Genomic DNA, 23,279 nt, shown 5'->3' on the forward strand with positions numbered 1-23,279 from the left:
AGACCCGTCAATATTGTAATTAGAATGTAATCGCCTTATCCACTATGACAGGCTGTCTACTCAAGTTTCTCCAATATGACATCATACAGACTTTGCTTTCCAACAATAGACATCAACATTTTGAACCTGTCCGAATGAGGAAAGTTGGTGATTTTTGACAAGTACGAAGAGACTCGCTCCTTCAATCTTGTGATACAGAATCAAACACAATGTTTCTCAGGCATCGAAGTCTTAAGACTATTAAAGTTGCATAACAATGTCCTAGCTTTTCCAAGAAACAAGAATAACGCCTTATTTCAGGAAATTTTTAACATTTCCAAATGAATTGAGCTATTCAATTTAAACAACCACGAAGGGACTCGAACCCTCAATCTTCTGATTCGAAGTCAGACGCCTTATCCATTAGGCCATGCAGTCTGCTTTCTATAGAACTATATGACATCATACAGACTTTGCTTTGCAACAATAGACATCAAAATTGTGAACCTGTCTGAATGAGGAAAGTTAGTGATATTTAACAAGTACGAAGACACTCTATCACTCCATCTTGCTATGCAGAATCAGAAACAATATCTCTCAGGCCTCGCAGTCCTTGATTATCAAAGTTGCATAACAATGTCCAAGCTTTTCAATGCAACAAGAACAAAGCCTTATTTCGGGAATTTGCGAACATTTCCAAATTTGCTGAGCTAATGAAATTAAACGATCACAAAGAGACTCGACCCCTCAATATTGTGGTTAGAAGGCAAGCGCCTTTTCAACTATTCCAGGATGTCTACTCAAGTTTCTGCTATATGACATCATACAGACTTTGCTTTGCAACAATAGACATCAACATTTTGAACCTGTCCGAAGGAGGAAAGATGGTGATTTTTGACAAGTACGAAGAGACTCGATCCTTCAATCTTGTGATACAGAATCAAACACAATGTTTCTCAGGCCTCAAAGTCTTAAGATCATTAAAGTTGCATAACAATCTCCTGGCTTTTCATTTCCAAATGAATTGAGCTATTCAATTTAAACAACCACGAAGGGACTCGAACCCTTGATCTTCTGATTCAAAGTCAGACGCCTTATCCATTAGGCCACGCAGTCTACATCATCTGGACCTATATGACATCGTACAGACTTTGCTTTGCAACAATAGACATCAAAATTGTGAACCTGTCTGAATGAGGAAAGTTAGTGATATTTAACAAGTACGAAGACACTCTATCACTCCATCTTGCGATGCAGAATCAGAAACAATATCTCTCAGGCCTCGCAGTCCTTGATTATCAAAGTTGCATAACAATGTCCAAGCTTTTCAATGCAACAAGAACAAAGCCTTATTTCGGGAATTTGCGAACATTTCCAAATTAGCTGAGCTAATGAAATTAAACGATCACAAAGAGACTCGACCCTTCAATATTGTGGTTAGAAGGCAAGCGCCTTTTCAACTATTCCAGGATGTCCACTCAAGTTTCTGCTATATGACATCATACAGACTTTGCTTTGCAACAATAGACATCAACATTTTGAACCTGTCCGAATGAGGAAAGATGGTGATTTTTGACAAGTACGAAGAGACTCGATCCTTCAATCTTGTGATACAGAATCAAACACAATGTTTCTCAGGCCTCAAAGTCTTAAGATTATTAAAGTTGCATAACAATCTCCTAGCTTTTCATTTCCAAATGAATTGTGCTATTCAATTTAAACAACCACGAAGGGACTCGAACGTCCGAGCTTTTCAATGCAACAAGAACAAAGCCTTATTTCAGGAAACTAAGAACATTTCCAAATTAGCTGTGCTAATGAAATTAAACAATCACGAAGAGACTCGACCCGTCAATATTGTAATTAGAATGTAAGCACCTTATCCACTATGACAGGCTGTCTAGTCAAGTTTCTCCAATATGACATCATTTAGACTTTGCTTTCCAACAATAGACATCAACATTTTGAACCTGTCCAAATGAGGAAAGTTGGTGATTTTTGACAAGTACGAAGAGACTCGATCCTTCAATCTTGTGATACAGAATCAAACACAATGTTTCTCAGGCCTCGAAGTCTTAAGAATATTAAAGTTGCATAACAATGTCCTAGCTTTTCAAAGAAACAAGAACAATGCCTTATTTCAGGAAAATCTTTACCTTTCCAAATGAATTGAGCTATTCAATTTAAACAACCACAGAGGGACTCGAACACTTAATCTTCTGATTCGAAGTCAGACGCCTTATCCATTAGGCCACGCAGTCTACATCATCTGGACCTATATGACATCATACAGACTTTGCTTTGCAACAATAGACATCAAAATTGTGAACCTGTCTGAATGAGGAAAGCTAGTGATATTTAACAAGTACGAAGACACTCTATCACTCCATCTTGCGATGCAGAATCAGACACAATATCTCTCAGGCCTCGCAGTCCTTGATTATTAAAGTTGAATAACAATGTCCGAGCTTTTCAATGCAACAAGAACAAAGACTTATTTCAGGAAACTAAGAACATTTCCAAATTAGCTGTGCTAATGAAATTAAACAATCACGAAGAGACTCGACCCGTCAATATTGTAATTAGAATGTAAGCACCTTATCCACTATGACAGGCTGTCTAGTCAAGTTTCTCCAATATGACATCATTCAGACTTTGCTTTCCAACAATAGACATCAACATTTTGAACCTGTCCAAATGAGGAAAGATTGTGATTTTTGACAAGTACGAAGAGACTCGATCCTTCAATCTTGTGATACAGAATCAAACAAAATGTTTCTCAGGCCTCGAAGTCTTAAGAATATTAAAGTTGCATAACAATGTCCTAGCTTTTCAAAGAAACAAGAACAATGCCTTATTTCAGGAAATTCTTTACATTTCCAAATGAATTGAGCTATTCAATTTAAACAACCACGAAGGGACTCAAACCCTTAATCTTCTGATTCGAAGTCAGACGCCTTATCCATTAGGCCACGCAGTCTACATCATCTGGACCTATATGACATCATACAGACTTTGCTTTGCAACAATAGACATCAAAATTGTGAACCTGTCTGAATGAGGAAAGCTAGTGATATTTAACAAGTACGAAGACACTCTATCACTCCATCTTGCGATGCAGAATCAGACACAATATCTCTCAGGCCTCGCAGTCCTTGATTATTAAAGTTGAATAACAATGTCCGAGCTTTTCAATGCAACAAGAACAAAGCCTTATTTCAGGAAACTAAGAACATTTCCAAATTAGCTGTGCTAATGAAATTAAACAATCACGAAGAGACTCGACCCGTCAATATTGTAATTAGAATGTAAGCACCTTATCCACTATGACAGGCTGTCTAGTCAAGTTTCTCCAATATGACATCATTCAGACTTTGCTTTCCAACAATAGACATCAACATTTTGAACCTGTCCAAATGAGGAAAGATTGTGATTTTTGACAAGTACGAAGAGACTCGATCCTTCAATCTTGTGATACAGAATCAAACACAATGTTTCTCAGGCCTCGAAGTCTTAAGAATATTAAAGTTGCATAACAATGTCCTAGCTTTTCAAAGAAACAAGAACAATGCCTTATTTCAGGAAATTCTTTACATTTCCAAATGAATTGAGCTATTCAATTTAAACAACCACGAAGGGACTCAAACCCTTAATCTTCTGATTCGAAGTCAGACGCCTTATCCATTAGGCCAAGCAGTCTACATCATCTGGACCTATATGACATCATACAGACTTTGCTTTGCAACAATAGACATCAAAATTGTGAACCTGTCTGAATGAGGAAAGCTAGTGATATTTAACAAGTACGAAGACACTCTATCACTCCATCTTGCGATGCAGAATCAGACACAATATCTCTCAGGCCTCGCAGTCCTTGATTATTAAAGTTGAATAACAATGTCCGAGCTTTTCAATGCAACAAGAACAAAGACTTATTTCAGGAAACTAAGAACATTTCCAAATTAGCTGTGCTAATGAAATTAAACAATCACGAAGAGACTCGACCCGTCAATATTGTAATTAGAATGTAAGCACCTTATCCACTATGACAGGCTGTCTAGTCAAGTTTCTCCAATATGACATCATTCAGACTTTGCTTTCCAACAATAGACATCAACATTTTGAACCTGTCCAAATGAGGAAAGATTGTGATTTTTGACAAGTACGAAGAGACTCGATCCTTCAATCTTGTGATACAGAATCAAACACAATGTTTCTCAGGCCTCGAAGTCTTAAGAATATTAAAGTTGCATAACAATGTCCTAGCTTTTCAAAGAAACAAGAACAATGCCTTATTTCAGGAAATTCTTTACATTTCCAAATGAATTGAGCTATTCAATTTAAACAACCACGAAGGGACTCAAACCCTTAATCTTCTGATTCGAAGTCAGACGCCTTATCCATTAGGCCACGCAGTCTACATCATCTGGACCTATATGACATCATACAGACTTTGCTTTGCAACAATAGACATCAAAATTGTGAACCTGTCTGAATGAGGAAAGCTAGTGATATTTAACAAGTACGAAGACACTCTATCACTCCGTCTTGCGATGCAGAATCAGACACAATATCTCTCAGGCCTCGCAGTCCTTGATTATTAAAGTTGAATAACAATGTCCGAGCTTTTCAATGCAACAAGAACAAAGACTTATTTCAGGAAACTAAGAACATTTCCAAATTAGCTGTGCTAATGAAATTAAACAATCACGAAGAGACTCGACCCGTCAATATTGTAATTAGAATGTAAGCACCTTATCCACTATGACAGGCTGTCTAGTCAAGTTTCTCCAATATGACATCATTCAGACTTTGCTTTCCAACAATAGACATCAACATTTTGAACCTGTCCAAATGAGGAAAGATTGTGATTTTTGACAAGTACGAAGAGACTCGATCCTTCAATCTTGTGATACAGAATCAAACACAATGTTTCTCAGGCCTCGAAGTCTTAAGAATATTAAAGTTGCATAACAATGTCCTAGCTTTTCAAAGAAACAAGAACAATGCCTTATTTCACGAAATTCTTTACATTTCCAAATGAATTGAGCTATTCAATTTAAACAACCACGAAGGGACTCAAACCCTTAATCTTCTGATTCGAAGTCAGACGCCTTATCCATTAGGCCACGCAGTCTACATCATCTGGACCTATATGACATCATACAGACTTTGCTTTGCAACAATAGACATCAAAATTGTGAACCTGTCTGAATGAGGAAAGTTAGTGATATTTAACAAGTACGAAGACACTCTATCACTCCATCTTGCGATGCAGAATCAGAAACAATATCTCTCAGGCCTCGCAGTCCTTGATTATCAAAGTTGCATAACAATGTCCAAGCTTTTCAATGCAACAAGAACAAAGCCTTATTTCGGGAATTTGCGAACATTTCCAAATTAGCTGAGCTAATGAAATTAAACGATCAGAAAGAGACTCGACCCCTCAATATTGTGGTTAGAAGGCAAGAGCCTTTTCAACTATTCCAGGATGTCTACTCAAGTTTCTGCTATATGACATCATACAGACTTTGCTTTGCAACAATAGACATCAACATTTTGAACCTGTCCGAATGAGGAAAGATGGTGATTTTTGACAAGTACGAAGAGACTCGATCCTTCAATCTTGTGATACAGAATCAAACACAATGTTTCTCAGGCCTCAAAGTCTTAAGATTATTAAAGTTGCATAACAATCTCCTAGCTTTTCATTTCCAAATGAATTGAGATATTCAATTTAAACAACCACGAAAGGACTCAAACCCTTGATCTTCTGATTCGAAGTCAGACGCCTTATCCATTAGGCCACACAGTCTACATCATATGGACCTATATGACATCATACAGACTTTGCTTTGCAACAATAGACATCAAAATTGTGAACCTGTCTGAATGAGGAAAGTTAGTGATATTTAACAAGTACGAAGACACTCTATCACTCCATCTTGCGATGCAGAATCAGAAACAATATCTCTCAGGCCTCGCAGTCCTTGATTATCAAAGTTGCATAACAATGTCCAAGCTTTTCAATGCAACAAGAACAAAGCCTTATTTCGGGAATTTGCGAACATTTCCAAATTAGCTGAGCTAATGAAATTAAACGATCACAAAGAGACTCGACCCCTCAATATTGTGGTTAGAAGGCAAGCGCCTTTTCAACTATTCAAGGATGTCTACTCAAGTTTCTGCTATATGACATCATACAGACTTTGCTTTGCAACAATAGACATCAACATTTTGAACCTGTCCGAATGAGGAAAGATGGTGATTTTTGACAAGTACGAAGAGACTCGATCCTTCAATCTTGTGATACAGAATCAAACACAATGTTTCTCAGGCCTCAAAGTCTTAAGATTATTAAAGTTGCATAACAATCTCCTAGCTTTTCATTTCCAAATGAATTGAGATATTCAATTTAAACAACCACGAAAAGAACTCAAACCCTTGATCTTCTGATTCGAAGTCAGACGCCTTATCCATTAGGCCACAAAGTCTACATCACATGGATCTATATGACATCATACAGACTTTGCTTTGCAACAATAGACATCAAAATTGTGAACCTGTCTGAATGAGGAAAGTTAGTGATATTTAACAAGTACGAAGACACTCTATCACTCCATCTTGCGATGCAGAATCAGAAACAATATCTCTCAGGCCTCGCAGTCCTTGATTATCAAAGTTGCATAACAATGTCCAAGCTTTTCAATGCAACAAGAACAAAGCCTTATTTCGGGAATTTGCGAACATTTCCAAATTAGCTGAGCTAATGAAATTAAACGATCACAAAGAGACTCGACCCCTCAATATTGTGGTTAGAAGGCAAGCGCCTTTTCAACTATTCCAGGATGTCTACTCAAGTTTCTGCTATATGACATCATACAGACTTTGCTTTGCAACAATAGACATCAACATTTTGAACCTGTCCGAATGAGGAAAGATGGTGATTTTAGACAAGTACGAAGAGACTCGATCCTTCAATCTTGTGATACAGAATCAAACACAATGTTTCTCAGGCCTCAAAGTCTTAAGATTATTAAAGTTGCATAACAATCTCCTAGCTTTTCATTTCCAAATGAATTGTGCTATTCAATTTAAACAACCACGAAGGGACTCGAACGTCCGAGCTTTTCAATGCAACAAGAACAAAGCCTTATTTCGGGAAACTAAGAACATTTCCAAATTAGCTGTGCTAATGAAATTAAACAATCACGAAGAGACTAGACCCGTCAATATTGTAATTAGAATGTAATCGCCTTATCCACTATGACAGGCTGTCTACTCAAGTTTCTCCAATATGACATCATACAGACTTTGCTTTCCAACAATAGACATCAACATTTTGAACCTGTCCGAATGAGGAAAGTTGGTGATTTTTGACAAGTACGAAGAGACTCGCTCCTTCAATCTTGTGATACAGAATCAAACACAATGTTTCTCAGGCCTCGAAGTCTTAAGATTATTAAAGTTGCATAACAATGTCCTAGCTTTTCCAAGAAACAAGAATAACGCCTTATTTCAGGAAATTTTTAACATTTCCAAATGAATTGAGCTATTCAATTTAAACAACCACGAAGGGACTCGAACCTTCAATCTTCTGATTCGAAGTCAGACGCCTTATCCATTAGGCCACGCAGTCCACTTTATATAGAACTATATGACATCATACAGACTTTGCTTTGCAACAATAGACATCAAAATTGTGAACCTGTCTGAATGAGGAAAGCTAGTGATATTTAACAAGTACGAAGACACTCTATCACTCCATCTTGCGATGCAGAATCAGACACAATATCTCTCAGGCCTCGCAGTCCTTGATTATTAATGTTGAATAACAATGTCCGAGCTTTTCAATGCAACAAGAACAAAGCCTTATTTCAGGAAACTAAGAACATTTCCAAATTAGCTGTGCTAATGAAATTAAACAATCACGAAGAGACTCGACCCGTCAATATTGTAATTAGAATGTAAGCACCTTATCCACTATGACAGGCTGTCTAGTCAAGTTTCTCCAATATGACATCATTCAGACTTTGCTTTCCAACAATAGACATCAACATTTTGAACCTGTCCAAATGAGGAAAGATTGTGATTTTTGACAAGAAATAAGAGACTCGATCCTTCAATCTTGTGATACAGAATCAAACACAATGTTTCTCAGGCCTCGAAGTCTTAAGAATATTAAAGTTGCATAACAATGTCCTAGCTTTTCAAAGAAACAAGAACAATGCCTTATTTCAGGAAATTCTTTACATTTCCAAATGAATTGAGCTATTCAATTTAAACAACCACGAAGGGACTCAAACCCTTAATCTTCTGATTCGAAGTCAGACGCCTTATCCATTAGGCCAAGCAGTCTACATCATCTGGACCTATATGACATCATACAGACTTTGCTTTGCAACAATAGACATCAAAATTGTGAACCTGTCTGAATGAGGAAAGCTAGTGATATTTAACAAGTACGAAGACACTCTATCACTCCATCTTGCGATGCAGAATCAGACACAATATCTCTCAGGCCTCGCAGTCCTTGATTATTAAAGTTGAATAACAATGTCCGAGCTTTTCAATGCAACAAGAACAAAGACTTATTTCAGGAAACTAAGAACATTTCCAAATTAGCTGTGCTAATGAAATTAAACAATCACGAAGAGACTCGACCCGTCAATATTGTAATTAGAATGTAAGCACCTTATCCACTATGACAGGCTGTCTAGTCAAGTTTCTCCAATATGACATCATTCAGACTTTGCTTTCCAACAATAGACATCAACATTTTGAACCTGTCCAAATGAGGAAAGATTGTGATTTTTGACAAGTACGAAGAGACTCGATCCTTCAATCTTGTGATACAGAATCAAACACAATGTTTCTCAGGCCTCGAAGTCTTAAGAATATTAAAGTTGCATAACAATGTCCTAGCTTTTCAAAGAAACAAGAACAATGCCTTATTTCAGGAAATTCTTTACATTTCCAAATGAATTGAGCTATTCAATTTAAACAACCACGAAGGGACTCAAACCCTTAATCTTCTGATTCGAAGTCAGACGCCTTATCCATTAGGCCACGCAGTCTACATCATCTGGACCTATATGACATCATACAGACTTTGCTTTGCAACAATAGACATCAAAATTGTGAACCTGTCTGAATGAGGAAAGCTAGTGATATTTAACAAGTACGAAGACACTCTATCACTCCGTCTTGCGATGCAGAATCAGACACAATATCTCTCAGGCCTCGCAGTCCTTGATTATTAAAGTTGAATAACAATGTCCGAGCTTTTCAATGCAACAAGAACAAAGACTTATTTCAGGAAACTAAGAACATTTCCAAATTAGCTGTGCTAATGAAATTAAACAATCACGAAGAGACTCGACCCGTCAATATTGTAATTAGAATGTAAGCACCTTATCCACTATGACAGGCTGTCTAGTCAAGTTTCTCCAATATGACATCATTCAGACTTTGCTTTCCAACAATAGACATCAACATTTTGAACCTGTCCAAATGAGGAAAGATTGTGATTTTTGACAAGTACGAAGAGACTCGATCCTTCAATCTTGTGATACAGAATCAAACACAATGTTTCTCAGGCCTCGAAGTCTTAAGAATATTAAAGTTGCATAACAATGTCCTAGCTTTTCAAAGAAACAAGAACAATGCCTTATTTCACGAAATTCTTTACATTTCCAAATGAATTGAGCTATTCAATTTAAACAACCACGAAGGGACTCAAACCCTTAATCTTCTGATTCGAAGTCAGACGCCTTATCCATTAGGCCACGCAGTCTACATCATCTGGACCTATATGACATCATACAGACTTTGCTTTGCAACAATAGACATCAAAATTGTGAACCTGTCTGAATGAGGAAAGTTAGTGATATTTAACAAGTACGAAGACACTCTATCACTCCATCTTGCGATGCAGAATCAGAAACAATATCTCTCAGGCCTCGCAGTCCTTGATTATCAAAGTTGCATAACAATGTCCAAGCTTTTCAATGCAACAAGAACAAAGCCTTATTTCGGGAATTTGCGAACATTTCCAAATTAGCTGAGCTAATGAAATTAAACGATCAGAAAGAGACTCGACCCCTCAATATTGTGGTTAGAAGGCAAGAGCCTTTTCAACTATTCCAGGATGTCTACTCAAGTTTCTGCTATATGACATCATACAGACTTTGCTTTGCAACAATAGACATCAACATTTTGAACCTGTCCGAATGAGGAAAGATGGTGATTTTTGACAAGTACGAAGAGACTCGATCCTTCAATCTTGTGATACAGAATCAAACACAATGTTTCTCAGGCCTCAAAGTCTTAAGATTATTAAAGTTGCATAACAATCTCCTAGCTTTTCATTTCCAAATGAATTGAGATATTCAATTTAAACAACCACGAAAAGAACTCAAACCCTTGATCTTCTGATTCGAAGTCAGACGCCTTATCCATTAGGCCACAAAGTCTACATCACATGGATCTATATGACATCATACAGACTTTGCTTTGCAACAATAGACATCAAAATTGTGAACCTGTCTGAATGAGGAAAGTTAGTGATATTTAACAAGTACGAAGACACTCTATCACTCCATCTTGCGATGCAGAATCAGAAACAATATCTCTCAGGCCTCGCAGTCCTTGATTATCAAAGTTGCATAACAATGTCCAAGCTTTTCAATGCAACAAGAACAAAGCCTTATTTCGGGAATTTGCGAACATTTCCAAATTAGCTGAGCTAATGAAATTAAACGATCACAAAGAGACTCGACCCCTCAATATTGTGGTTAGAAGGCAAGCGCCTTTTCAACTATTCCAGGATGTCTACTCAAGTTTCTGCTATATGACATCATACAGACTTTGCTTTGCAACAATAGACATCAACATTTTGAACCTGTCCGAATGAGGAAAGATGGTGATTTTAGACAAGTACGAAGAGACTCGATCCTTCAATCTTGTGATACAGAATCAAACACAATGTTTCTCAGGCCTCAAAGTCTTAAGATTATTAAAGTTGCATAACAATCTCCTAGCTTTTCATTTCCAAATGAATTGTGCTATTCAATTTAAACAACCACGAAGGGACTCGAACGTCCGAGCTTTTCAATGCAACAAGAACAAAGCCTTATTTCGGGAAACTAAGAACATTTCCAAATTAGCTGTGCTAATGAAATTAAACAATCACGAAGAGACTAGACCCGTCAATATTGTAATTAGAATGTAATCGCCTTATCCACTATGACAGGCTGTCTACTCAAGTTTCTCCAATATGACATCATACAGACTTTGCTTTCCAACAATAGACATCAACATTTTGAACCTGTCCGAATGAGGAAAGTTGGTGATTTTTGACAAGTACGAAGAGACTCGCTCCTTCAATCTTGTGATACAGAATCAAACACAATGTTTCTCAGGCCTCGAAGTCTTAAGATTATTAAAGTTGCATAACAATGTCCTAGCTTTTCCAAGAAACAAGAATAACGCCTTATTTCAGGAAATTTTTAACATTTCCAAATGAATTGAGCTATTCAATTTAAACAACCACGAAGGGACTCGAACCTTCAATCTTCTGATTCGAAGTCAGACGCCTTATCCATTAGGCCACGCAGTCCGCTTTATATAGAACTATATGACATCATACAGACTTTGCTTTGCAACAATAGACATCAAAATTGTGAACCTGTCTGAATGAGGAAAGCTAGTGATATTTAACAAGTACGAAGACACTCTATCACTCCATCTTGCGATGCAGAATCAGACACAATATCTCTCAGGCCTCGCAGTCCTTGATTATTAATGTTGAATAACAATGTCCGAGCTTTTCAATGCAACAAGAACAAAGCCTTATTTCAGGAAACTAAGAACATTTCCAAATTAGCTGTGCTAATGAAATTAAACAATCACGAAGAGACTCGACCCGTCAATATTGTAATTAGAATGTAAGCACCTTATCCACTATGACAGGCTGTCTAGTCAAGTTTCTCCAATATGACATCATTCAGACTTTGCTTTCCAACAATAGACATCAACATTTTGAACCTGTCCAAATGAGGAAAGATTGTGATTTTTGACAAGAAATAAGAGACTCGATCCTTCAATCTTGTGATACAGAATCAAACACAATGTTTCTCAGGCCTCGAAGTCTTAAGAATATTAAAGCTGCATAACAATGTCCTAGCTTTTCAAAGAAACAAGAACAATGCCTTATTTCAGGAAATTCTTTACATTTCCAAATGAATTGAGCTATTCAATTTAAACAACCACGAAGGGACTCAAACCCTTAATCTTCTGATTCGAAGTCAGACGCCTTATCCATTAGGCCACGCAGTCTACATCATCTGGACCTATATGACATCATACAGACTTTGCTTTGCAACAATAGACATCAAAATTGTGAACCTGTCTGAATGAGGAAAGTTAGTGATATTTAACAAGTACGAAGACACTCTATCACTCCATCTTGCGATGCAGAATCAGAAACAATATCTCTCAGGCCTCGCAGTCCTTGATTATCAAAGTTGCATAACAATGTCCAAGCTTTTCAATGCAACAAGAACAAAGCCTTATTTCGGGAATTTGCGAACATTTCCAAATTAACTGAGCTAATGAAATTAAACGATCAGAAAGAGACTCGACCCCTCAATATTGTGGTTAGAAGGCAAGAGCCTTTTCAACTATTCCAGGATGTCTACTCAAGTTTCTGCTATATGACATCATACAGACTTTGCTTTGCAACAATAGACATCAACATTTTGAACCTGTCCGAATGAGGAAAGATGGTGATTTTTGACAAGTACGAAGAGACTCGATCCTTCAATCTTGTGATACAGAATCAAACACAATGTTTCTCAGGCCTCAAAGTCTTAAGATTATTAAAGATGCATAACAATCTCCTAGCTTTTCATTTCCAAATGAATTGAGATATTCAATTTAAACAACCACGAAAGGACTCAAACCCTTGATCTTCTGATTCGAAGTCAGACGCCTTATCCATTAGGCCACACAGTCTACATCATATGGACCTATATGACATCATACAGACTTTGCTTTGCAACAATAGACATCAAAATTGTGAACCTGTCTGAATGAGGAAAGTTAGTGATATTTAACAAGTACGAAGACACTCTATCACTCCATCTTGCGATGCAGAATCAGAAACAATATCTCTCAGGCCTCGCAGTCCTTGATTATCAAAGTTGCATAACAATGTCCAAGCTTTTCAATGCAACAAGAACAAAGCCTTATTTCGGGAATTTGCGAACATTTCCAAATTAGCTGAGCTAATGAAATTAAACGATCACAAAGAGACTCGACCCCTCAATATTGTGGTTAGAAGGCAAGCGCCTTTTCAACTATTCCAGGATGTCTACTCAAGTTTCTGCTATATGACATCATACAGACTTTGCTTTGCAACAATAGACATCAACATTTTGAACCTGTCCGAATGAGGAAAGATGGTGATTTTAGACAAGTACGAAGAGACTCGATCCTTCAATCTTGTGATACAGAATCAAACACAATGTTTCTCAGGCCTCAAAGTCTTAAGATTATTAAAGTTGCATAACAATCTCCTAGCTTTTCATTTCCAAATGAATTGTGCTATTCAATTTAAACAACCACGAAGGGACTCGAACGTCCGAGCTTTTCAATGCAACAAGAACAAAGCCTTATTTCGGGAAACTAAGAACATTTCCAAATTAGCTGTGCTAATGAAATTAAACAATCACGAAGAGACTAGACCCGTCAATATTGTAATTAGAATGTAATCGCCTTATCCACTATGACAGGCTGTCTACTCAAGTTTCTCCAATATGACATCATACAGACTTTGCTTTCCAACAATAGACATCAACATTTTGAACCTGTCCGAATGAGGAAAGTTGGTGATTTTTGACAAGTACGAAGAGACTCGCTCCTTCAATCTTGTGATACAGAATCAAACACAATGTTTCTCAGGCCTCGAAGTCTTAAGATTATTAAAGTTGCATAACAATGTCCTAGCTTTTCCAAGAAACAAGAATAACGCCTTATTTCAGGAAATTTTTAACATTTCCAAATGAATTGAGCTATTCAATTTAAACAACCACGAAGGGACTCGAACCCTCAATCTTCTGATTCCAAGTCAGACGCCTTATCCATTAGGCCACTCAGTCTGCTTTATATAGAACTATATGACATCATACAGACTTTGCTTTGCAACAATAGACATCAAAATTGTGAACCTGTCTGAATGAGGAAAGCTAGTGATATTTAACAAGTACGAAGACACTCTATCACTCCATCTTGCGATGCAGAATCAGACACAATATCTCTCAGGCCTCGCAGTCCTTGATTATTAAAGTTGAATAACAATGTCCGAGCTTTTCAATGCAACAAGAACAAAGCCTTATTTCAGGAAACTAAGAACATTTCCAAATTAGCTGTGCTAATGAAATTAAACAATCACGAAGAGACTCGACCCGTCAATATTGTAATTAGAATGTAAGCACCTTATCCACTATGACAGGCTGTCTAGTCAAGTTTCTCCAATATGACATCATTCAGACTTTGCTTTCCAACAATAGACATCAACATTTTGAACCTGTCCAAATGAGGAAAGATTGTGATTTTTGACAAGTACGAAGAGACTCGATCCTTCAATCTTGTGATACAGAATCAAACACAATGTTTCTCAGGCCTCAAAGTCTTAAGATTATTAAAGTTGCATAACAATCTCCTAGCTTTTCATTTCCAAATGATTTGTGCTATTCAATTTAAACAACCACGAAGGGACTCGAACGTCCGAGCTTTTCAATGCAACAAGAACAAAGCCTTATTTCGGGAAACTAAGAACATTTCCAAATTAGCTGTGCTAATGAAATTAAACAATCACGAAGAGACTAGACCCGTCAATATTGTAATTAGAATGTAATCGCCTTATCCACTATGACAGGCTGTCTACTCAAGTTTCTCCAATATGACATCATACAGACTTTGCTTTCCAACAATAGACATCAACATTTTGAACCTGTCCGAATGAGGAAAGTTGGTGATTTTTGACAAGTACGAAGAGACTCGCTCCTTCAATCTTGTGATACAGAATCAAACACAATGTTTCTCAGGCCTCGAAGTCTTAAGATTATTAAAGTTGCATAACAATGTCCTAGCTTTTCCAAGAAACAAGAATAACGCCTTATTTCAGGAAATTTTTAACATTTCCAAATGAATTGAGCTATTCAATTTAAACAACCACGAAGGGACTCGAACCCTTAATCTTCTGATTCGAAGTCAGACGCCTTATCCATTAGGCCACGCAGTCTACATCATCTGGACCTATATGACATCATACAGACTTTGCTTTGCAACAATAGACATCAAAATTGTGAACCTGTCTGAATGAGGAAAGTTAGTGATATTTAACAAGTACGAAGACACTCTATCACTCCATCTTGCGATGCAGAATCAGAAACAATATCTCTCAGGCCTCGCAGTCCTTGATTATCAAAGTTGCATAACAATGTCCAAGCTTTTCAATGCAACAAGAACAAAGCCTTATTTCGGGAATTTGCGAACATTTCCAAATTAGCTGAGCTAATGAAATTAAACGATCAGAAATAGACTCGACCCCTCAATATTGTGGTTAGAAGGCAAGAGCCTTTTCAACTATTCCAGGATGTCTACTCAAGTTTCTGCTATATGACATCATACAGACTTTGCTTTGCAACAATAGACATCAACATTTTGAACCTGTCCGAATGAGGAAAGATGGTGATTTTTGACAAGTACGAAGAGACTCGATCCTTCAATCTTGTGATACAGAATCAAACACAATGTTTCTCAGGCCTCAAAGTCTTAAGATTATTAAAGTTGCATAACAATCTCCTAGCTTTTCATTTCCAAATGAATTGTGCTATTCAATTTAAACAACCACGAAGGGACTCGAACGTCCGAGCTTTTCAATGCAACAAGAACAAAGCCTTATTTCGGGAAACTAAGAACATTTCCAAATTAGCTGTGCTAATGAAATTAAACAATCACGAAGAGACTAGACCCGTCAATATTGTAATTAGAATGTAATCGCCTTATCCACTATGACAGGCTGTCTACTCAAGTTTCTCCAATATGACATCATACAGACTTTGCTTTCCAACAATAGACATCAACATTTTGAACCTGTCCGAATGAGGAAAGTTGGTGATTTTTGACAAGTACGAAGAGACTCGCTCCTTCAATCTTGTGATACAGAATCAAACACAATGTTTCTCAGGCCTCGAAGTCTTAAGATTATTAAAGTTGCATAACAATGTCCTAGCTTTTCCAAGAAACAAGAATAACGCCTTATTTCAGGAAATTTTTAACATTTCCAAATGAATTGAGCTATTCAATTTAAACAACCACGAAGGGACTCGAAACCTCAATCTTCTGATTCGAAGTCAGACGCCTTATCCATTAGGCCACGCAGTCTGCTTTATATAGAACTATATGACATCATACAGACTTTGCTTTGCAACAATAGACATCAAAATTGTGAACCTGTCTGAATGAGGAAAGCTAGTGATATTTAACAAGTACAAAGACACTCTATCACTCCATCTTGCGATGCAGAATCAGACACAATATCTCTCAGGCCTCGCAGTCCTTGATTATTAAAGTTGAATAACAATGTCCGAGCTTTTCAATGCAACAAGAACAAAGCCTTATTTCAGGAAACTAAGAACATTTCCAAATTAGCTGTGCTAATGAAATTAAACAATCACGAAGAGACTCGACCCGTCAATATTGTAATTAGAATGTAAGCACCTTATCCACTATGACAGGCTGTCTAGTCAAGTTTCTCCAATATGACATCATTCAGACTTTGCTTTCCAACAATAGACATCAACATTTTGAACCTGTCCAAATGAGGAAAGATTGTGATTTTTGACAAGTACGAAGAGACTCGATCCTTCAATCTTGTGATACAGAATCAAACACAATGTTTCTCAGGCCTCGAAGTCTTAAGAATATTAAAGTTGCATAACAATGTCCTAGCTTTTCAAAGAAACAAGAACAATGCCTTATTTCAGGAAATTCTTTACATTTCCAAATGAATTGAGCTATTCAATTTAAACAACCACGAAGGGACTCAAACCCTTAATCTTCTGATTCGAAGTCAGACGCCTTATCCATTAGGCCACACAGTCTACATCATCTGGACCTATATGACATCATACAGACTTTGCTTTGCAACAATAGACATCAAAATTGTGAACCTGTCTGAATGAGGAAAGTTAGTGATATTTAACAAGTACGAAGACACTCTATCACTCCATCTTGCGATGCAGAATCAGAAACAATATCTCTCAGGCCTCGCAGTCCTTGATTATCAAAGTTGCATAACAATGTCCAAGCTTTTCAATGCAACAAGAACAAAGCCTTATTTCGGGAATTTGCGAACATTTCCAAATTAGCTGAGCTAATGAAATTAAACGATCATGTTTCTCAGGCCTCAAAGTCTTAAGATTATTAAAGTTGCATAACAATCTCCTAGCTTTTCATTTCCAAATGATTTGAGCTATTCAATTTAAACAACCACGAAGGGACTCGAACCCTCAATCTTCTGATTCGAAGTCAGACGCCTTATCCATTAGGCCACGCAGTCTGCTTTATATAGAACTATATGACATCATACAGACTTTGCTTTGCAACAATAGACATCAAAATTGTGAACCTGTCTGAATGAGGAAAGCTAGTGATATTTAACAAGTACGAAGACACTCTATCACTCCATCTTGCGATGCAGAATCAGACACAATATCTCTCAGGCCTCGCAGTCCTTGATTATTAAAGTTGAATAACAATGTCCGAGCTTTTCAATGCAACAAGAACAAAGCCTTATTTCAGGAAACTAAGAACATTTCCAAATTAGCTGTGCTAATGAAATTAAACAATCACGAAGAGACTCGACCCGTCAATATTGTAATTAGAATGTAAGCACCTTATCCACTATGACAGGCTGTCTAGTCAAGTTTCTCCAATATGACATCATTCAGACTTTGCTTTCCAACAATAGACATCAACATTTTGAACCTGTCCAAATGAGGAAAGATTGTGATTTTTGACAAGTACGAAGAGACTCGATCCTTCAATCTTGTGATACAGAATCAAACACAATGTTTCTCAGGCCTCGAAGTCTTAAGAATATTAAAGTTGCATAACAATGTCCTAGCTTTTCAAAGAAACAAGAACAATGCCTTATTTCAGGAAATTCTTTAGATTTCCAAATGAATTGAGCTATTCAATTTAAACAACCACGAAGGGACTCAAACCCTTAATCTTCTGATTTGAAGTCAGACGCCTTATCCATTAGGCCACGCAGTCTACATCATCTGGACCTATATGACATCATACAGACTTTGCTTTGCAACAATAGACATCAAAATTGTGAACCTGTCTGAATGAGGAAAGTTAGTGATATTTAACAAGTACGAAGACACTCTATCACTCCATCTTGCGATGCAGAATCAGAAACAATATCTCTCAGGCCTCGCAGTCCTTGATTATCAAAGTTGCATAACAATGTCCAAGCTTTTCAATGCAACAAGAACAAAGCCTTATTTCGGGAATTTGCGAACATTTCCAAATTAGCTGAGCTAATGAAATTAAACGATCAGAAAGAGACTCGACCCCTCAATATTGTGGTTAGAAGGCAAGAGCCTTTTCAACTATTCCAGGATGTCTACTCAAGTTTCTGCTATATGACATCATACAGACTTTGCTTTGCAACAATAGACATCAACATTTTGAACCTGTCCGAATGAGGAAAGATGGTGATTTTTGACAAGTACGAAGAGACTCGATCCTTCAATCTTGTGATACAGAATCAAACACAATGTTTCTCAGGCCTCAAAGTCTTAAGATTATTAAAGTTGCATAACAATCTCCTAGCTTTTCATTTCCAAATGAATTGAGATATTCAATTTAAACAACCACAAAGGACTCAAACCCTTGATCTTCTGATTCGAAGTCAGACGCCTTATCCATTAGGCCACACAGTCTACATCATATGGACCTATATGACATCATACAGACTTTGCTTTGCAACAATAGACATCAAAATTGTGAACCTGTCTGAATGAGGAAAGTTAGTGATATTTAACAAGTACGAAGACATTCTATCACTCCATCTTGCGATGCAGAATCAGAAACAATATCTCTCAGGCCTCGCAGTCCTTGAATATCAAAGTTGCATAACAATGTCCAAGCTTTTCAATGCAACAAGAACAAAGCCTTATTTCGGGAATTTGCGAACATTTCCAAATTAGCTGAGCTAATGAAATTAAACGATCACAAAGAGACTCGACCCCTCAATATTGTGGTTAGAAGGCAAGTGCCTTTTCAACTATTCCAGGATGTCTACTCAAGTTTCTGCTATATGACATCATACAGACTTTGCTTTGCAACAATAGACATCAACATTTTGGACCTGTCCGAATGAGGAAAGATGGTGAGTTTTGACAAGTACGAAGAGACTCGATCCTTCAATCTTGTGATACAGAATCAAACACAATGTTTCTCAGGCCTCAAAGTCTTAAGATTATTAAAGTTGCATAACAATCTCCTAGCTTTTCATTTCCAAATGAATTGAGCTATTCAATTTAAACAACCACGAAGGGACTCGAACCCTTAATCTTCTGATTCGAAGTCAGACGCCTTATCCATTAGGCCACGCAGTCTACATCATCTGGACCTATATGACATCGTACAGACTTTGCTTTGCAACAATAGACATCAAAATTGTGAACCTGTCTGAATGAGGAAAGTTAGTGATATTTAACAAGTACGAAGACACTCTATCACTCCATCTTGCGATGCAGAATCAGAAACAATATCTCTCAGGCCTCGCAGTCCTTGAATATCAAAGTTGCATAACAATGTCCAAGCTTTTCAATGCAACAAGAACAAAGCCTTATTTCGGGAATTTGCGAACATTTCCAAATTAGCTGAGCTAATGAAATTAAACGATCACAAAGAGACTCGACCCCTCAATATTGTGGTTAGAAGGCAAGCGCCTTTTCAACTATTCCAGGATGTCTACTCAAGTTTCTGCTATATGACATCATACAGACTTTGCTTTGCAACAATAGACATCAACATTTTGAACCTGTCCGAATGAGGAAAGATGGTTATTTTTGACAAGTACGAAGAGACTCGATCCTTCAATCTTGTGATACAGAATCAAACACAATGTTTCTCAGGCCTCAAAGTCTTAAGATTATTAAAGTTGCATAACAATCTCCTAGCTTTTCATTTCCAAATGAATTGAGCTATTCAATTCAAACAACCACGAATGGACTCCAACCATTAATCTTCTGATTCGAAGTCAGACTCCTTATCCATTAGGCCACGCAGTCCACATCGTCTTGACCTATATGACATCATACAGACTTTGCTTTGCAACAATAGACATCAAAATTGTGAACCTGTCTGAATGAGGAAAGTTAGTGATATTTAACAAGTACGAAGACACTCTATCACTCCATCTTGCGATGCAGAATCAGAAACAATATCTCTCAGGCCTCGCAGTCCTTGATTATCAAAGTTGCATAACAATGTCCAAGCTTTTCAATGCAACAAGAACAAAGCCTTATTTCGGGAATTTGCGAACATTTCCAAATTAGCTGAGCTAATGAAATTAAACGATCACAAAGAGACTCGACCCCTCAATATTGTGGTTAGAAGGCAAGTGCCTTTTCAACTATTCCAGGATGTCTACTCAAGTTTCTGCTATATGACATCATACAGACTTTGCTTTGCAACAATAGACATCAACATTTTGGACCTGTCCGAATGAGGAAAGATGGTGAGTTTTGACAAGTACGAAGAGACTCGATCCTTCAATCTTGTGATACAGAATCAAACACAATGTTTCTCAGGCCTCAAAGTCTTAAGATTATTAAAGTTGCATAACAATCTCCTAGCTTTTCATTTCCAAATGAATTGAGCTATTCAATTTAAACAACCACGAAGGGACTCGAAACCTTAATCTTCTGATTCGAATTCAGACGCCTTATCCATTAGGCCACGCAGTCTACATCATCTGGACCTATATGACATCGTACAGACTTTGCTTTGCAACAATAGACATCAAAATTGTGAACCTGTCTGAATGAGGAAAGTTAGTGATATTTAACAAGTACGAAGACACTCTATCACTCCATCTTGCGATGCAGAATCAGAAACAATATCTCTCAGGCCTCGCAGTCCTTGATTATCAAAGTTGCATAACAATGTCCAAGCTTTTCAATGCAACAAGAACAAAGCCTTATTTCGGGAATTTGCGAACATTTCCAAATTAGCTGAGCTAATGAAATTAAACGATCACAAAGAGACTCGACCCCTCAATATTGTGGTTAGAAGGCAAGCGCCTTTTCAACTATTCCAGGATGTCTACTCAAGTTTCTGCTATATGACATCATACAGACTTTGCTTTGCAACAATAGACATCAACATTTTGAACCTGTCCGAATGAGGAAAGATGGTTATTTTTGACAAGTACGAAGAGACTCGATCCTTCAATCTTGTGATACAGAATCAAACACAATGTTTCTCAGGCCTCAAAGTCTTAAGATTATTAAAGTTGCATAACAATCTCCTAGCTTTTCATTTCCAAATGAATTGAGCTATTCAATTCAAACAACCACGAATGGACTCGAACCATTAATCTTCTGATTCGAAGTCAGACGCCTTATCCATTAGGCCACGCAGTCTACATCATCTTGACCTATATGACATCATACAGACTTTGCTTTGCAACAATAGACATCAAAATTGTGAACCTGTCTGAATGAGGAAAGTTAGTGATATTTAACAAGTACGAAGACACTCTATCACTCCATCTTGCGATGCAGAATCAGAAACAATATCTCTCAGGCCTCGCAGTCCTTGATTATCAAAGTTGCATAACAATGTCCAAGCTTTTCAATGCAACAAGAACAAAGCCTTATTTCGGGAATTTGCGAACATTTCCAAATTAGCTGAGCTAATGAAATTAAACGATCACAAAGAGACTCGACCCCTCAATATTGTGGTTAGAAGGCAAGTGCCTTTTCAACTATTCCAGGATGTCTACTCAAGTTTCTGCTATATGACATCATACAGACTTTGCTTTGCAACAATAGACATCAACATTTTGGACCTGTCCGAATGAGGAAAGATGGTGAGTTTTGACAAGTACGAAGAGACTCGATCCTTCAATCTTGTGATACAGAATCAAACACAATGTTTCTCAGGCCTCAAAGTCTTAAGATTATTAAAGTTGCATAACAATCTCCTAGCTTTTCATTTCCAAATGAATTGAGCTATTCAATTTAAACAACCACGAAGGGACTCAAACCCTTAATCTTCTGATTTGAAGTCAGACGCCTTATCCATTAGGCCACGCAGTCTACATCATCTGGACCTATATGACATCATACAGACTTTGCTTTGCAACAATAGACATCAAAATTGTGAACCTGTCTGAATGAGGAAAGTTAGTGATATTTAACAAGTACGAAGACACTCTATCACTCCATCTTGCGATGCAGAATCAGAAACAATATCTCTCAGGCCTCGCAGTCCTTGATTATCAAAGTTGCATAACAATGTCCAAGCTTTTCAATGCAACAAGAACAAAGCCTTATTTCGGGAATTTGCGAACATTTCCAAATTAGCTGAGCTAATGAAATTAAACGATCAGAAAGAGACTCGACCCCTCAATATTGTGGTTAGAAGGCAAGAGCCTTTTCAACTATTCCAGGATGTCTACTCAAGTTTCTGCTATATGACATCATACAGACTTTGCTTTGCAACAATAGACATCAACATTTTGAACCTGTCCGAATGAGGAAAGATGGTGATTTTTGACAAGTACGAAGAGACTCGATCCTTCAATCTTGTGATACAGAATCAAACACAATGTTTCTCAGGCCTCAAAGTCTTAAGATTATTAAAGTTGCATAACAATCTCCTAGCTTTTCATTTCCAAATGAATTGAGATATTCAATTTAAACAACCACGAAAGGACTCAAACCCTTGATCTTCTGATTCGAAGTCAGACGCCTTATCCATTAGGCCACACAGTTTACATCATATGGACCTATATGACATCATACAGACTTTGCTTTGCAACAATAGACATCAAAATTGTGAACCTGTCTGAATGAGGAAAGTTAGTGATATTTAACAAGTACGAAGACATTCTATCACTCCATCTTGCGATGCAGAATCAGAAACAATATCTCTCAGGCCTCGCAGTCCTTGAATATCAAAGTTGCATAACAATGTCCAAG

General features: G+C 37.3%; 19 non-coding genes across 19 annotated transcripts; all 19 read right to left on the reverse strand.

Moving 5' to 3' along the window:
- Nucleotides 1-344: 344 nt before the first annotated feature.
- On the reverse strand, nt 345-417 carry trnar-ucg (transfer RNA arginine (anticodon UCG)). The gene has a single exon. It is a non-coding gene; the product is annotated as a tRNA-Arg (tRNA).
- A 605-nt stretch (nt 418-1,022) lies between these two features.
- On the reverse strand, nt 1,023-1,095 carry trnaq-uug (transfer RNA glutamine (anticodon UUG)). The gene has a single exon. It is a non-coding gene; the product is annotated as a tRNA-Gln (tRNA).
- Nucleotides 1,096-2,886: 1,791 nt separating this feature from the next.
- Nucleotides 2,887-2,959, reverse strand: trnar-ucg (transfer RNA arginine (anticodon UCG)). Its single transcript has one exon. It is a non-coding gene; the product is annotated as a tRNA-Arg (tRNA).
- A 1,365-nt stretch (nt 2,960-4,324) lies between these two features.
- On the reverse strand, nt 4,325-4,397 carry trnar-ucg (transfer RNA arginine (anticodon UCG)). The gene has a single exon. It is a non-coding gene; the product is annotated as a tRNA-Arg (tRNA).
- A 646-nt stretch (nt 4,398-5,043) lies between these two features.
- On the reverse strand, nt 5,044-5,116 carry trnar-ucg (transfer RNA arginine (anticodon UCG)). The gene has a single exon. It is a non-coding gene; the product is annotated as a tRNA-Arg (tRNA).
- A 2,429-nt stretch (nt 5,117-7,545) lies between these two features.
- On the reverse strand, nt 7,546-7,618 carry trnar-ucg (transfer RNA arginine (anticodon UCG)). Its single transcript has one exon. It is a non-coding gene; the product is annotated as a tRNA-Arg (tRNA).
- Nucleotides 7,619-8,983: 1,365 nt separating this feature from the next.
- Nucleotides 8,984-9,056, reverse strand: trnar-ucg (transfer RNA arginine (anticodon UCG)). Its single transcript has one exon. It is a non-coding gene; the product is annotated as a tRNA-Arg (tRNA).
- Nucleotides 9,057-9,702: 646 nt separating this feature from the next.
- Nucleotides 9,703-9,775, reverse strand: trnar-ucg (transfer RNA arginine (anticodon UCG)). Its single transcript has one exon. It is a non-coding gene; the product is annotated as a tRNA-Arg (tRNA).
- A 1,751-nt stretch (nt 9,776-11,526) lies between these two features.
- Nucleotides 11,527-11,599, reverse strand: trnar-ucg (transfer RNA arginine (anticodon UCG)). The gene has a single exon. It is a non-coding gene; the product is annotated as a tRNA-Arg (tRNA).
- Nucleotides 11,600-12,245: 646 nt separating this feature from the next.
- trnar-ucg (transfer RNA arginine (anticodon UCG)) lies at nt 12,246-12,318 on the reverse strand. Its single transcript has one exon. It is a non-coding gene; the product is annotated as a tRNA-Arg (tRNA).
- Nucleotides 12,319-14,068: 1,750 nt separating this feature from the next.
- Nucleotides 14,069-14,141, reverse strand: trnap-ugg (transfer RNA proline (anticodon UGG)). The gene has a single exon. It is a non-coding gene; the product is annotated as a tRNA-Pro (tRNA).
- A 1,072-nt stretch (nt 14,142-15,213) lies between these two features.
- Nucleotides 15,214-15,286, reverse strand: trnar-ucg (transfer RNA arginine (anticodon UCG)). Its single transcript has one exon. It is a non-coding gene; the product is annotated as a tRNA-Arg (tRNA).
- Nucleotides 15,287-16,358: 1,072 nt separating this feature from the next.
- On the reverse strand, nt 16,359-16,431 carry trnar-ucg (transfer RNA arginine (anticodon UCG)). The gene has a single exon. It is a non-coding gene; the product is annotated as a tRNA-Arg (tRNA).
- A 646-nt stretch (nt 16,432-17,077) lies between these two features.
- On the reverse strand, nt 17,078-17,150 carry trnar-ucg (transfer RNA arginine (anticodon UCG)). The gene has a single exon. It is a non-coding gene; the product is annotated as a tRNA-Arg (tRNA).
- A 385-nt stretch (nt 17,151-17,535) lies between these two features.
- trnar-ucg (transfer RNA arginine (anticodon UCG)) lies at nt 17,536-17,608 on the reverse strand. The gene has a single exon. It is a non-coding gene; the product is annotated as a tRNA-Arg (tRNA).
- Nucleotides 17,609-18,254: 646 nt separating this feature from the next.
- Nucleotides 18,255-18,327, reverse strand: trnastop-uca (transfer RNA opal suppressor (anticodon UCA)). Its single transcript has one exon. It is a non-coding gene; the product is annotated as a tRNA-Sec (tRNA).
- A 1,282-nt stretch (nt 18,328-19,609) lies between these two features.
- Nucleotides 19,610-19,682, reverse strand: trnar-ucg (transfer RNA arginine (anticodon UCG)). The gene has a single exon. It is a non-coding gene; the product is annotated as a tRNA-Arg (tRNA).
- A 1,961-nt stretch (nt 19,683-21,643) lies between these two features.
- On the reverse strand, nt 21,644-21,716 carry trnar-ucg (transfer RNA arginine (anticodon UCG)). Its single transcript has one exon. It is a non-coding gene; the product is annotated as a tRNA-Arg (tRNA).
- Nucleotides 21,717-22,321: 605 nt separating this feature from the next.
- trnastop-uca (transfer RNA opal suppressor (anticodon UCA)) lies at nt 22,322-22,394 on the reverse strand. The gene has a single exon. It is a non-coding gene; the product is annotated as a tRNA-Sec (tRNA).
- Between the last annotated feature and the right edge of the window lie 885 nt (nt 22,395-23,279).

The sequence above is a fragment of the Salmo trutta genome, chromosome 28 (genome assembly GCF_901001165.1).
Source record: "Salmo trutta chromosome 28, fSalTru1.1, whole genome shotgun sequence".
NCBI classification, from domain to species: domain Eukaryota; kingdom Metazoa; phylum Chordata; class Actinopteri; order Salmoniformes; family Salmonidae; genus Salmo; species Salmo trutta.